This window comes from Schistocerca americana, chromosome 6 (assembly GCF_021461395.2).
Source record: "Schistocerca americana isolate TAMUIC-IGC-003095 chromosome 6, iqSchAmer2.1, whole genome shotgun sequence".
NCBI lineage: Eukaryota > Metazoa > Arthropoda > Insecta > Orthoptera > Acrididae > Schistocerca > Schistocerca americana.
The window spans coordinates 296,016,895-296,031,044 of record NC_060124.1 but is presented as its reverse complement, the minus strand read 5'-3'; the positions used below and the strand labels follow the sequence as shown (position 1 = coordinate 296,031,044).

The 14,150-nt window shown below is 43.1% G+C and overlaps 1 protein-coding gene across 2 annotated transcripts in view; it reads right to left on the bottom strand.

The window, feature by feature from the left end:
• Positions 1-14,150, bottom strand: part of LOC124619333 (protein phosphatase 1 regulatory subunit 14C) — a 542,581-nt gene that overhangs the window by 507,302 nt on the left and 21,129 nt on the right. The gene's annotated exons all lie outside the window — the stretch shown is intronic.

Sequence of the window (14,150 nt, the reverse complement as noted above, 5' to 3'; positions counted from 1 at the left end):
GTGATGGACGTACGATGTCTTGGGTGGACCTGTTCAGCTGCCTATTCCAGAGTGCAATGGCCCAAGGCATACACGTCCCGTCCCGTCCCATCCCATCTAGGCTTCATAATGTATGTGTGTGTGTGTGTGTGTGTGTGTGTGTGTGTGTGTGTGTGTGTGTGTGTGTTTGTGTGTGTGTGTGGTGGGAGGAGGGAGGGGGAGGTCGCAATGTACAACTCGCGATCACATTTGGTGTTCCTGAAGGGTAAAGTAGCCAGAGCTCACTACATTGCATAGGCTGTCATCCACGTGCAACTGCCAATTCTTCGACAGGAAGATGATGAGTTGTTTCAGCAGGCAATGAATACACGTCGTCATACGGCTGCAGCGGCGCAACGTGTTCTTCGTGGTGTACAACTGCGCTGGTCAGCAAGATCACCAATCTCTCGCCAAATGAACACATATGGGACATGGTTAAACGAGATCTCCAGAGCCTGCAAGTACCATTGCCGAGTTGCAATATAAGGCGCAAGACACTTGAGACAATCGTTCGGAGGCTACCATTCGGCACCTTTATGATCGTCTGCATGCGACAATAAACACCTGCGTTGCTGCCAAGAGGTGTGCACTGTGTATTAATGCCACTGTTCGGGCGCTCTTTACTGTGACGTGCTTCATTTGGTCTGAATTCGTTAGCATATACTCCTGCTTCTAGCAAGACAGCACACACATTTGAGTACCTGGTGGACGACTCTGTCAGCAGCTTTTTGCAGCCCGCAAGCATGTAGGAGATAGGACAGATTTGCGTGACATTGTTGCGATGACAGACGACTCGCCCAACTACTCAACGTGCTTTTGTTCACTGCGACGTATCCGTAGCCATTCTGCAAGCTCCTACGAATGTCTGCGATGCTCTTGTTTTCCGCGAAAAGACGAACAATGACAGCGCTCTGCCTGGAGAGCATCTCAATTACAGACGCCATTTTGAAGTCTGCATATAGCGCCGCCACCTATCGGAACTTCATGAAACTGTAAGGGCTGAAGAAGGAATATTGCACGATGTCCGACAAAGAAATTTCGCATTTTTTTCAACCGAAACTGCCCGAAGAAAAAAATATGTTGCATTAATTACTGAATGCCTCTCGTAGAATGATGAACTACCTGTCACCTCACTTGTCAATGAAATGACCTTGACCTTGTCCTTGGGAGTGTTGCATTTTTTGTCAGCAATGTAGTTACACGATTAATCAAATGACTGACTTAATTTGCCGATCGCATATTAGCGTCGTAACACCCTTCCATATCCCATTAACAAACAACGAGCATGTCATAGTCCTATGAAGTAAGGGGCTGTAGTTGGTGGAGAGGGCTGTTCAGTTAGAAGGGAGGTGTGGAAGGGCAACCTGGAAGTGGCAAGGCTCTTACAGTGATTGCCGACACTTGCACCTAACAGAGCGACCCCGCTGGCGCTGACAGTGACAAACGGCACCTGCAGGGCGCGGAACATCGACCAGGCTGTCTGTGCATGCAGTTCCAACTTCTCTAGCAGCCTGTCAATAGTAATGCCGGCTGAATTTAGCATTCGATCCTAGTTACGTAATCATAACGGAGAACTAATGGCAGACACCGGGCTTCAGGTCAGTTCGTCACACTGCACACAATTTTCGTAACAATTCATGCGCCGCAGCTGCCGCAGGTTCCGCAAACAGCAGTACGCCCCTTTTCATTATAAAAGGTGCGGTAACATAACTTCCTGTTTTTAAAACGGAATGAATCCCATTTCATGGATCAGAATTCTTTTTATTTTTTAATATTGTAGGTACATACCTAAAGTTTTGTTTTACACAGTTTTGAAAATCCTATGAGGCACCCACGCCCCCCATTGACCATAGACTGAAGAAGCCGATTTCTGGAGTTTCTCGTGACTCTTACCAGCATAGCAGCGGGTATGTTGGCAATTTCTGTCCACATTTTGGCCTTCAGGTCATGTAGGGTGCTTGGACTGTCCACATAGACGTGGGATTAAAAAAAAGTAAAATAAAATAAAAAAGAATAAAAAAAGAGTCGCAAGGAGTCAAATCGGGGGCAGCGGGCTGGCCACTACAAACTGCTCTTTACTGAGATGAAGCTCTGTGGGAAGTGTTCTCTCAGAACAGCCACTGATGACCTTGAAGTGTGAGCCGTTTCTATGTCCTTTTGGAACCAAATGTCACCTAAGTCCAGCTCATCAAATCATGGAAAAAAAAATTCCTCCATGTTCATATACCGATCTGAATTCACTGTCACTGTGTCCCCAATTTCCTATAAAACATGAGATATCAACAATAACACACATTTTGTCTTTAGGTGCTTGCAGTGGCCACTGCTGAAATTCTCGGGGATTGGTGCCGGCCCAGTACCGCAAGTTCTGTTTGTTGACGCATTCAGTCACGTGGAAATTGACTTCATCACTGAAAACAACAATTGCGTCCGTAGCAACGTTTTCGAGAAGTGCCTCACACGCACTCCCCCCGAGAACTGAAGTCGCGTTTGGAGAGTTCCTGCACAACCGCCTACTTGTGCGGATGGTAATGAAGGCCACCGTGAAGAATTTGCCTCACTGATCGATCCGAAAGTCCAATGGCAGACGCAGCCTGTGTGCAGAACGCCATGGGGATTACAAACCGAAACTCTCACTGCCTCGATGTTCTCACGTGATCTGATGGGCCGAGGGGCTCCAGGTCTTTGTCTTGTCGTACTCGCGGTTTGTCTGAATGTAGTGACCCATGTAACAATTGATTTCCAGTCCGGAACATTGTCTAACGGTGCTTCATTGAAGCGATTTCGGAGGGGGCGCTGGAGTACGATCTCAGAGAATAGGCTTCGGCGGCAAACGCACGCTCCTCACTGCTTCAACGTGTGATGGTAAAGAGAAGAGCACTTGAGAGCTACCACACCACTCCTGCCCCGCTACGAACGCTACAGTCTGAATGGCGCGCATGTCAAACAAGGACGTTACGTTGCCACACCACCATGAAGGGCGCAACCTTCCGGATATTTTCAGAACTGTGCAAAACTAAATTTTACCTCCTATCCACATCACTAAAGAAATAAGAGCAATTCGGAGTCATAAAATGGGTTTTACTGATTTTGAAATCAGAAAGTTACGTTGCCGCACCACGCACCATACGTGAGGCTTTTCAAGTTTTCACAAAAACAATGATAGTATATTTTTTGTATAAATAACTTTCCTTTTATTTCTCAAAACACTCGTGTTGGAAATTTATTTACTTCTGCAAACGTTCGAAGTAATTCTGGATGTTGATGTTCCAGTAACAGTGAAGAAATCAAAACCTTTTTGAGCTCAGGTCGAAGAGACTCGCGGCGACGTCACTGTATAAATAAGCCTCAGTTTACTTGTCGCTTCAAATCTGTGTAAGATCTCGAGCTTTGGATGAAATCCTCCACCGACCTTATGTCGTGGCTAGTTTTGCGGTGATAATTTATAGCCCATACACGGCTTGTGATTCTTCGGCTTCAGTCACATTACACTGGCAGAGATTCTGTCTGTTGGATCCTGCTTTGACGCCAGGTATGTGGGATTTAGGAAGCCTGCCTTCTGCGATAGTTAGACAACATTCAAACAAATTGTACTAATGAGTTTTATCACGAAATGAACAATGACAATACTTAACTTTGACAATAACACCGAAGTGTCGCAAACACAGGGCGACACGCAAATAAGAAATCTCTTCAGTATATACAAGGTGTACGTAATATCCGGCAACACTTTCAATTATTTATTGCACAAGATCTAAAAACTGTACAGATGTCATACATATTGCATTTTGAAGAGAAACTCTGAAAATTTTTTTTTACAAACATTCGAAATGCGGTAATCGAATTCTTGCCATACCCGTCGCAGCATGGGATCGTCGACTGTGACTATCGCTTCCCGCATTCTTTCCCGGAGCTCTGCTACATCACGTGGTAGAGGCGGTACATACACCAGATCTTTAATGAATCCCCACAGAAAAAAAGTCACATGGAGTGAGATCTGGTGATCGGGGAGGCCATTTCGAACTCCAACACACAGAAAGCTCGCTCCGCACCTGAACTCGCCATGTTTGCGACTAGCGCTGACTATCGGCAAGTTACCAAACTACGCTGTGGCGGTACACATGAAGAAGAGTAAGTTCCTGGATTCTCTTCAAAATGATATATGTATGACATCTGACCAATGTCTGGTTCTTGTGCAATAAATAATTGAAAGTGTTCCCGGACTTAATGTACACCCTGTACAATTCCTAAGTCGCTGGTCTTGAAGTTCCTAATCTTGATTCTGCTGTAGAAGTGGACCGCGACCAGTCGGCGCGGTACTTATACCCACTCGCGTAGAGGTCGCTGCCGTCGCGTTGTCATCCTGGAAAGGTGTCGGTCAGCGTGCAATTGGTTGACGCCTTCTTAACAGCTCTCTCAGCACTCTCGTTTCTGACTGGCGTTCTGCCACTTGCCTTTACGCCGCAACAGTGTCCACAACTGCACAGGCGACGCCAACTCTCCTGTGGTACATGAAGAATCAGGCGCTTATCTGTGTCTTCTCCGCGTAAACCTTCGCTACCGCGCAGTACCAATATGCAGCCCACACGGCAATCCAATTTTTATAGTTACGGTACGTGGAGTTCAGAATTCAAACACCAATATCCCAAAGCAGTTAGATGCAACTCTCGAAAACTCTCGATGAAATTGACTTTAAAATTTTGAAGTTTTCTGAAAGTCTTTAATAAGCTAATTTTTCGAAGAACTGTATAGCTCTGTTGTAGAGTGCTCGTTTGCGAAGTACGCGGTTCTGTGTTCGATTCCCGGCCGATGAAATTTCTAAACAAAGGTACATGTTCTATGAGCATTAGCGTGAAGCGTAAAACGCGTAAAGATGCAAGAAAGCGGTAGCGTTAGAGACTTGTGGTGCGTGGTTAGAGTCCCACATCAGTCTTTATTTTTCTCTTTTTTTATCGTTTATATTAATTTAAATACAAAATTCGTCAAATATGCTAATTAACACATACCGGATTGTCGTTTTGTGGGATTAATGTACGTCATTTATAATTACATATGACACACAAAAAAAAAGTTTTCATTAAAAAGAAATTCTTGATTACCGGTCTTTAATAAGAGATTATTAATGACGTTTGTTTCAGTTAAAGAAAAGCTTCACAGATCTTTTTTCATCTTTATGTATTTTACTCTCCACGGCTTTGCATGTAGACCATCCGTTTGTGTTAAAAAAATTTAGCATGGCCCACACTCGAATCCGGTCCATATACGTGGCAGGCAAGTATTGGATCACACCCCTATACTGGCTGTTGCGAAGTTCAGAAACAGATCTTACTTAAGAGTATTAACAACTTTCTAAAATACTTCAAAATCGATTTTTGAGAGTTTCAGCGAACTACTTTCTGTGACTGATATCTGACTTCACATATCATAAATTTAAAAAAAAAAAAACCTACAATAATCCGATTTTTGTTTGGTCTCCTTGTAAGATTATAGCTGGTGTCCCAGTTTCATTTGCTCTAACGAACTACAATTTCTACTACAACAATTATTTGTACTTAATTTTTTTATTTGATCCCATTATGTCGAAGCGTCCGACAAGATTTATTTTCATCAAATATCATTATATGTGCTGCTTCCTTTCTGCGGTGCCACATATAGCAAAATATATAGTGTCCTCGGGAGAAGAGGCATACAGCCTATTTTCCAATCATCTGAAAAGATAAAGGACAGCCCCGGTCTCCGGCTCCCTGGAATTAAACAAGATTACTTGTGAGCGCGAAAGCAACTACGTCGATCAATCTACCTGCACCGTTACCGACTGCTGGGTAAATTACCAAACGCACATTAAAAATCGAGTACTTGAGGAGTCAGCTGTTGGTGAGCTCATTTTCCACGTAAATAGTTTGTGATGGAGGCCTACGAGGTGAGCTATGTTGCATCAGTAATTCCCCCCTCCCCGAAATTCTTTAAAATATCGAAGTATCATGTAAAAAACAGCGTCAAAAGTCTGATTATTTTACAAATAGTTAATGTGTTAAATATTTGAGGTTAAGCACGTAGACCCCTTATATCGAAGATGCGAAAACCTAATTACGTAGATTTTATTAGTTTGAGATTACTCACCCATAGACTAATAAAAGAGGCAAAACCAAATTGGTAAACCAAAATAGTAGTAACCCTTTATTTCTTAATATACGATCTTTCGGCAAATAGTGCTTTGCGTCAAATTTGTGGCCCGTTTTGCGAGAAACTAATTTTTCTTGCATCTCGAAGTTCATGACATCTTGTAAACTATCTGTCGTACAATGATATAATGTTGCAAGTATATTTAGTGGTATGCAGGGTGCGCAAGCTAAGACTACTTGTGGGTTCAATGCAAACACGCAACGCCTTCAAATACCAGGCGCGAAATTTTCAAATTCTCACGCCTGCTCCTCGGAAACTTTGAATCCTACAGAAAAAAATGAACAAAATCTTTTTGCAGGAAATTTAATTTAATTACATTTTGTACTGGGATGCGATTGTGCTGGAGGCCATAGTTTTCGACTCACTCAAGAAAAAACAGTTGGAAGATAATTTTTATATGTTTTTCTTGAATAATTCGGAAACTACGGCCTCTAGCGAAAGCTTATAGCAATATAAAATTTAAATACATTCTATTTCCTACAAAAGGTCTTGCTCATAATTTCTGTAGGATTGATAGTTTGCGTGTAGTGAGTGTGAGAATATAAAAGCTTCGGTGTGGTATTTGAAGGTGTAAAACCCACAGGTAGCGGCAGCTGACTTAACCTGTTTGTGGACACTGTCTGCAAAATGTGTTGCAAATACAGTTAGTAGCAAAGAAATAATACATCAAAACGTAATTTTGATGCTGAAATTCCAGCGTATGAACAACGACAATGTAGTTTGCGATAAAGATTTATCTTTTCATTATTTTTTTTTTTTTTTGGGGGGGGGGGGGCGAGGGTTCAACGAGTAAGAGATTCGAGAACGTTTGAAATTATGTGTAAAGTTTGTTAGAGTTCGCGAAGTAGCTTGCAGGGTTCTCTGCAATGTATTGCGTAATTTGGTAATATTGTCTGGGTAATTTTTGTGTCATGAATTACGCTACCTGGAGACGGATACACCGTTTCTAGCTTGAATACTTGATTTACTGCGTACAAAATTTAACGATTGTACCTTTAATGATTAGAATAAGACAGCAATTTTAATTTTTAAATTCGGTCAATACTTACATGAAACAGTGAAAATCAATTATTGTTGCCCCTGGACGCTGCAACCGAAACAGCGCACTGTTTTAGTCGTTTAGTAATATAGATATTGTAGAACGCAACAAAAAATTCCCGAGGACAGCCTGGAACCGAAACATAGCAAGTCTTGTAGTGATGCGGGCGAACGGAATTACAAGTGGTCGCTGCGTGAGCCTCACACCACTACTTCGGTCGTAGCTATCAGTCCTATAGTAATTTTGAGCATAGTTACCCATAGGAAGTAAACAGTACCGAAACACAAGACACTGGCTGCAGTAATTGCGCTAATATCGGGAACAAAAAATAGTTTAATTAATAGCATGTTTTTGTTTCTGTGCCACGCAACTACGACCACGCGCGTGGCCATATCAGCTTCAGGACGGCAATTAATTTTTCATCAGAACAGGATATGCTCCTCAGACAGCTGTTCTGTTCGCGGTGACCGTTCGTAATTAGCGAGGGACTTTTCTTTTCGGCCGGTGGCGAAAGTCGCGGAGAATTAGGCGCCGGGTGTCGACGTTTGAGCCTTTGGCGACCTCCGCAGCCGGCTGCGGCCTTTGTTCGGTGGGCGCAATTAGCGGCACAATGGCCGACCTCAGCCCTCAGACTGGCGCCTGCTTCCAAAGGCGCCGGGCAAGGTGGCCGCGCAGCCCCGGCTCCAGGAAGCTACATCACTCACCGCGCCAAGCCGGCCTACGTCTAGCACTAACTCAAAACGTATCTGCGTCAAGTAATAACCAGTCGCAAATAATGTTTACTGCGTATCCAGATTTCGGTCACTGTGTGGCGATCTTCAGTGCTAAAGAACATACACTACTGGCCATTAAAATTGCTACCCCAAGAAGAAATGCAGATGACAAATGGGTATTCATTGGACAAATATATTAAACTGGAACTGACATGTGATTTCATTTTCACGCAATTTGTGTGCATAGATCCTGAGAAATCAGTACCCAGAACAACCACCTCTGGCCGTAATAATGGCCTTGGTACGCCTGGGCATTGAGTCAAACAGAGCTTGGATAGCGCGTACAGGTACAGCTGCCCATGCAGCTTCAACACGATACCACAGTTCATCAAGAGTAGTGACTGGCGTATTGTGACGAGCCAGTTGCTCGGCCACCATTGACCAGACGTTTTCAATTGGTGAGAGATCTGGAGAATGTGCTGGCCAGGGCAGCAGTCGAACATTTTCTGTATCCAGAAAGGCCGGCACAAGACCTGCAACATGTGGTCGTGCATTATCCTGCTGAAATTTAGGGTTTCGCAGGGATCGAATGAAGGGTAGAGCCACGGGTCGTAACGCATCTGAAATGTAACGTCCAATGTTCAAAGTGCCGTCAATGCAAACAAGAGGTGACCGAGACGTGTAACCAATGGCACCCCATACCATCACGCCGGGTGATAAGCCAGTATGGCGATGACGAATACACGCTTCCAATGTGCGTTCACCGCGATGTCGCCAAACACGGATGCGACCGTCATGATGCTGTAAACAGAACCTAGATTCATCCGGAAAAATGACGTTTTGCCATTCGTGCACCCAGGTTCGTTGTTGAGTACACCATCGCAGGTGCTCCTGTCTGTGATGCAGTGTCAAGGGTAACTGCAGCCGTGGTCTCCGAGCTGGTAGTCAATGCTGTGCAAACGTCGTCGAACTGTTCGTGCAGATGGTTGTTGTCTTGCAAACGTCTGTTGACTCAGGGATCGAGACGTGGCTGCACGATCCGTTACAGCCATGCGGATAAGATGCCTGTCATCTCGACTGCTAGTGATACGAGGCCGTTGGGATCCAGCACGGCGTTCCGTATTACCCTCCTGAACCCACTGACTCCATATTCTGCTGACAGTCATTGGATCTCGACCAACGTGAGCTGCAATGTCGCGATACGATAAACCGCAATCGCGATAGGTTAGAACCCGACCTTTATCAAAGTCGGAAACGTGATGGTACGCATTTCTCCTCCTTACACGAGGCATCACAACAACGTTTCACCAGGCAACGTCGGTCAACTGCTGTTTGTGTATGAGAAATCGGTTGGAAACTTTCCTCATGTCAGCACGTTGTAGGTGTCGCCACCGGCGCCAACCTTATGTGAACGCTCTGAAAAGCTAATCATTTGCATATCACTGCATCTTCTTCCTGTCGGTTAAATTTCGCGTCTGTAACACGTCATCTTCGTGGTGTAGTAATTGTAATGGCCAGTAGTGCATAAAGAATCAATCACAATAAGGTAACACGCATGTGTTATTAAGTGTTCAGTTGCGTAAGCTTCAAATGTGAATCAATCACATTATGATGAAATTTATGATACAGATAATTTAAAAAAAAAAAAAAAAAAAAAAAAACAGCACTGTAAAATCCTTTCCAGAGGGCAGATGTGTAGAGAACTGAATGTTCCCACTGCAAAGCTTGCTATGGCAATCAGGTATCGCGAACATGTAACTACGCGACAAGGGCAGATGTGTAGAGAACTGAATGTTCCCACTGAAAAGCTTGCTATGGCAATTAGGTATCGCGAACATGTAACTACGCGACAGAAATATCTAACTTCGCTCTCCACCTTCTTGAGAGTGGGTAAAGTGCACCGATTTTGTCCAGTTCTTCGTCCATGCGAGAGGGGAAGACGTATGGACCTGTTGGAGGAGAATGAAATCTTTTGCCATCAGCCGTCGACTCGTAGGGCAGACACTGCTTTCATAATGCATTTCCCACATTACTACATGACGCAGTTGAAAGTTTGTTTTAACACCGAAATGTGTAAATTATTTTTTATGTGAAACTTATGAGAGATGACATTTTAAAGTAGAAGTATTTCTGGTTCTTTTAATATGCCGCTGCTGGTACGATAACTTGTAACAACTCTCGTCTGTTCCAATTCCTTCAACTGTGCTCGGTAACAAAAATTTTATAAACTTAGTTATTATGAACAAGATGGTTTGTATTTCTTTAACGATGATGAACTGTGAAGAGTGCACCAATAACCGATGTCATTGGTTAGTTCACACAGCTACTATCATGCATAACTGTAAGGTATTAGTGACTGTCTTTAATTAATTTGTAATAACTACATAGGTTTTTAAAAAGCGTAAAATAATAATTAAAATGACAAAGCACACTAATTATCAAATTTCATACTTGTTGTTAATGTATCACCCATGTGAAGAGTGCGCTATAGAGTGCTATGACTCACACTGACGCCAGCTGCGTTGTCTTTGACATAAACGGTCCACTTGGAACTATATGCATATGTAAGAGGTTCTGATGTTTTAAATTACAATTACTGGTTTGCGTTTTATGACTGACTCACAATTAAAGGTTTCACCACTGTATATTTAATAACACATGCATATTACCTTATTGCGACAGGTTTTTTGTGTTCTGGCGTATCGACAAGCGCCGGCAAGAGAAGCGAGGGCTGTGAGACGACGTCAGGCAATAGTCCGCTGACTCGGATCGCACCACCACAGAAGCGGCCTCTCGCCGAAGAGATAGCACTGGCGACGGCCACACAGTAACCGAAATATGCATATGCGATAGACATGAGACCGATTGCTGTACCGTTTAATACTTGAAATAAATGCGGTCGCTGGGCACAACTGCTTCCCAAGGGAATAAAGCCAGGTATGTGCGTGGGGTCACTTTTTTTTTTTCATTAAGCCTAAGAAAACTGGAAAGTTCCGAAAGTCACACCAATACATCATCAGAAACTAAACGCAATGCCTTTTTGATGTAGTCACCATTATCTGTTCCTCGCCATCTTAATCGCTTGATTGTAGTTCCTGCAGTTCGTTCCACTGATAACACACTGTAAATATGGATGTTCTGGACCTGTCATTTTTTTCATTCTAAGATATCAAGGAGGAGTGTCAAGGGAAGTTATGTGACTGGATTCGTGATTTGCTGTCAGAACGGTCACAGTACGTAGTAATCGACGTTCCCCTACAAACTTTTATACGTCCTTTGCTGTTCCGTTCAACATAAACGTTTTAGAAGTCAATCTGAGCAGCCCTCTTAGATTGTTTGCAGATGACGCTGTCATTTACCGTCTCGTAAAGTCATCGTAAGATAAAAACCAATTGCAAAATAACTTAGACAAGGTATCTGTATGGTGCAAAAAGTGGCCATTCACCATACATAATGGTAAGTGTGAGGTCATCCACATGAGTACTAAAGGGAATCCGTTAAATTTCGGTTACACGATAAATCACACAAATCTGAAGGCTGTAAATTCAACTAAATATCTATGGATTACAGTTAAGAAGAACTTAAATTGAAACTATCACATAGGTATCATGACAGACTTTGTTTTATTGGCAGATCACTTAGAACATGCAAAAGATCTACTAAAGAGACTGTCTACACTGTGCTTGCCGTCCTCTTCTGTATTGTAGCGAAATAGGGGAGAGAGAGTCACTGACATGATACACGAGTTGAGGTGGCAGTTATTAAAGTGATTTTTCGTTATGGTGACCACTTTTCTCCATGTTTGAAAGTCGAACGTTCTCCTCCGAATGGGAAAATATTTTGCTGAAGCCCCTCTACATAAGGTGAAGTGATAATTGTAATAAAATAACAGAAACGTCAAGAGGTCACACTGGAAGTTTTAAGTGTTCCGCTTTTTCCCGTGCCCTGTTTAAGAGTGGAACGGCACACCAAAAGACTCAGAAAAACGTCAGTGTAACCGTAGACGAAACGTTGGTTTCTCCAGTACAGTTTTTTTTTTACATTATGACGCGATATCATACTCAAGAAACTTTTATGGCAACTGACTGGTTTCGGAAGCCTACGCAATTACAGCATGGGTTCGATAAAAAGCGAAGGAAGTGCTTCATTTCTACCATCTCTATCGCTGTATTACGCGCACCATGAGTCCCACAAACATTTGTATTCTTCAAACTTCTCCAGAAACGTGTCATCGAAGTTTTGTTCGCCTCTCACACTGTCATGTTAGCCATATTTGAACAACGTTTAATCCCGCGCAGTGACAAAAGGCTAACTTTTGAAGGGTAGTTGGCACAACAGCGTTACACACGGCACAATTACTGGAGTAAAGTGGTGTTGAGGGTCGGGTAAAGTGTGGGTCTGGATGTCGGGTGCTTATACCCAACCCACAGCAAGACGAGGAAAGTTGATCGGCCGGTTGGCCAAAGCGCCTACACACTACCAATTTGTCAGCTGGCTGTTGCGTGTGTAGGGTAGAACTGTTGATATTTTTTAAAATATCGGGAATCTGATACACTGATATTTCAAAAAACACCTCAATGTACCGTAAAAATGTGCCGCTATATCGACAAAAAATATCGACGTACCAGCCAATAAAAATACGGGCTACACATTGTAAATATACTACCGGTTTTAGAGGCTGTATATTGAAGAATTGATTTATTATTAGATATTCTGCTCATGAACAAGCTAGCAACATACTTATCCCCCTTAGAGCAAGAATCGAAAGGAAAACGATATACGTTAACGCTTGGTGATAGCCACTTTGCTAACGATAGTAACTGCGTGCAAGTGGCACAATAAAAGGTGGTCGTTCGGTTTCGTCACAGCATTTGTCCGGAACACTCCATGTCGATTTCCCTGATTTTCTTTTTTTTCCGTAAACGCCAGCGACCTAACAGGTGTAGTGTCAAAATTGCGTGGTGAAGTTAAATGTTGCAGTTTCTGTTACTAGGGCCGAGCGCCGATTAAGTCAGCATTTCCTTTCACATTTCTCCGCACCCGCAAAGGCCAATCTCGTCAATTCGATTTTTGTCCATGATTGTCAGCAGGTGTTTTTGAACAATGCCGGTATGAAGAAACAGCACACTAGTTGCGTTAAAAATTGTTTTTAACGCTACTGGAGTGTTATTTCTTCACATCCGTTCCATTCACACCGCCACCTCCCAGCGCAGTCGGACTACTATTTTGTGCCACCTGTTCTTAGTTCACACGGTCAAAGAGAAAGGCTGGGCGTTACGGAACCACAAAAAGTAGTAAGACTCTTTCAGACTAGGAAACTAAAATTATGTACTATTACAATTTAAAAAGGACAATTCTAAATATTTATCAAATATTGCGAAAAAAATATAATATAAAATAACAATATCGGGATTCGATACTGCCATTTAGATATCGATATATCGTATGTAGGGAAAGGATGTATCGATTTCGTTTATCGATACTTTTTAACAAATCGATACATCGACATTTTACAGACAGCAATATTGTAGGATAGTTTAGCTCAGGGCTTCCCAACCTTTTCAGCTAATGGACCCCTTCTTCAGTCGAAAATCCATGGCGGTCCCCTAGTCAGTCAAGAGCACAGTAACTTCAAATTTCAGAGCGGAACCCATGGGAACTGAAAGCTTCTTAATGCAAGTTCCATGTTCCTAATGCCCCCCCCCCCCCCCCCCCCCGAAGTATCAATAGTCTTTGGTTTAGAGATGAATGAAAACAACCCGAAATTAGTGATCCACTGTATCCAGACACTTACTAGTTGATTTAATCCCTTTGTTCAACACACTATAGCCTTATTAAAATTACCTGGTAACTGACATTTCACACGTTGGAGGTGCCTTCCTCCGGAGCATGCATATTTCGTGATTGTTCTTCCTTTGATCGTCCTCCCTCGTCATTCATTTTAACTGGAAACTTCCCTTGTTGTGAAGGCGATGCAGAAACTGCACCCTTCTTCAATGATCCTGACTTCAGCCACCGATCCATATTAGAAGCAATAAACTGCTCAAAAATCTACTTATGAAATAGGTAGTGCACTGACAAAGCAAGTTTAACATTTAATGATGCCAGCGGCGCATACGTGCCAGCGAGCGCTGTGATTGGTCGACAAAGCTCGCTCCGCGCATGCGTAAAAGGTTTCAGCGCATCTACTGCCGTGA